Consider the following 1913-nt stretch of genomic DNA (forward strand, 5'->3'; position numbering starts at 1 on the left):
AGCTATCTCTGTTGGAGTAATTCTATTGTTTTCTGCCAAGTTCATTGTTGGAAGTTCCCACCACTTCACTCTGCCAACCATAAGATTGGGGTTTCATTTTAATCCTGGATGCCCTTGTGCTGTCAAGTTCATTGTCGCAACCTTAAGCTACCACATTTTCTGTTTTTTTTTTAAGTATCTGGATTTCAATTTTTCTAAATTCACCCTTATTAATTTGTATACTTTTACTATTTTCAATGTCTCCAAATTGCTTCTTTTTAACTGATCTGTGTCCAAAATAAATAATTTTAAGTTAAAATTGTTTAAATTTATCTTCAAAAAGATAAATTTAAAAAATACTCTCAAATCACAAAAAAATTAGGAATTCTACACTATCACAGAAGTGGCACTAAATATAATCTCATCATAGTAAATAAAATGATTGAGTGAATCATTGATATGTAAATTGACCTGATTGATGAGAATCAATGATTTTTGATTAATCAGAAACAGAACAACCGGCACCAAAGCGTTCTTTTTTTTTCACCGTCAATAAGAAATTTAGTGTTTTAAAAAAATCCAAATGCTGGCATTGTCCAGAAAAATTTAGCAGGTTTATTTATAATTGTTATAAAGTTGAAATGCTGGCCGGGCCTGGTGGCTCACGCCTGTAATCCTAGCACTCTGGGAGGCCAAGGCGAGTGATTGTTTGAGCTCTGGAGTTCGAGACCAGTCTGAGCAAGAGCGAGACCCCGTCTCTACTAAAAAAAAACAGAAATAAATTATCTGGACAACTAAAAACATATGGAAAAAAAAATTAGCCGGGCATGGTGGCGCATGCCTGTAGTCCCAGCTACTTGGGAGGCTGAGGCAGTACGATTGTCTGAGCCCAGGAGTTTGAGGTTCCTGTGAGCTAGGCTGACGCCACAGCACTCACTCTAGCCAGGGTAACAGAGTGAGACTCTGTCTCAAAAAAAAAGAAAAAAAAAAAAGTTGAAATGCTGAAATTTGTTCACTGAAACATTTTGACTTGCATTAATGCTTCACATCCTCACATATATATTAAAAATTCACACACAAATGAAAATGGAAAAACTGCCAATACCTGATTTCTGTCCTCTATTTTTCCACTCGCAATCATATATACTTAGGTATCTTTTGACCCCATGAGGGAAAAAAAAGTATCTAACGTTCAAAACTACCAATAACAGGAAGAAGAGAATTTTTTTTTTGGAAAATGAAATGTTTTCTCATCATAATGAATTCTTAAGCACGTTGTCTACGTATGCAGCATGCTAGCTGGATGTCTTTTGGCATAATTGTTACACGTTTGGCATGGATAGCACACAGATTGGTGGCTTCAAAAAGGCCAACTAGATAGGTCTCACTTGCCTCCTGCAAAGCACCAATAGCTGCGCTCTGGAAGCACAGATCTGTTTTGAAGTCCTGAGCAGTTTCTCGCACCAGACGCTGGAAAGGAAGTTTGTGAATCAGAGTTCAGTGGACTTCTGATAACGTATAATTTCATAGAGTGCCACTGTACCAGGCCTGTAGCGGTGAGGTTTCTTCAACCCTCCAGTAGAGGGCGCACTCTTGCCAGCAGCTTTTGTAGCCAGTTGCTTCCTGGTTGCTTTTCCACCACTGGATAGTCTGCTTTGTAGGAGCCAAGGCCTTCTTACTTACCCCCCTTCTCCTTCGGCTGGAGCTCGGGGAGCTAGAGGCGGCACTGGCATTTGAGAGTGATGGCCGCGTGGTGGTGGCTGCGAACACAATTCCACACAAGGGTTCTTGATATGACTTTTGTTTTTTTTTTTTTTTAAGCTAACTCTGCAGACACTGTGGAACCACATGGGCCGGTCAAATTGAACACTCAGATCACTGCACTGGGGCTCCCCGATGAATCTTCTTTAACTGAAGTATTAAAATTAAACATT

The 1913-nt window shown here is 39.5% G+C and overlaps 1 pseudogene; it reads right to left on the minus strand.

The window, feature by feature from the left end:
• Nucleotides 1-988: 988 nt before the first annotated feature.
• On the minus strand, nucleotides 989-1712 carry LOC105822930 (annotated as a pseudogene).
• Between the last annotated feature and the right edge of the window lie 201 nt (nucleotides 1713-1913).

The sequence above is a fragment of the Propithecus coquereli genome, unplaced genomic scaffold, assembly GCF_000956105.1.
Source record: "Propithecus coquereli isolate 6110/MARCELLA unplaced genomic scaffold, Pcoq_1.0 Scaffold647, whole genome shotgun sequence".
Taxonomy (NCBI): domain Eukaryota; kingdom Metazoa; phylum Chordata; class Mammalia; order Primates; family Indriidae; genus Propithecus; species Propithecus coquereli.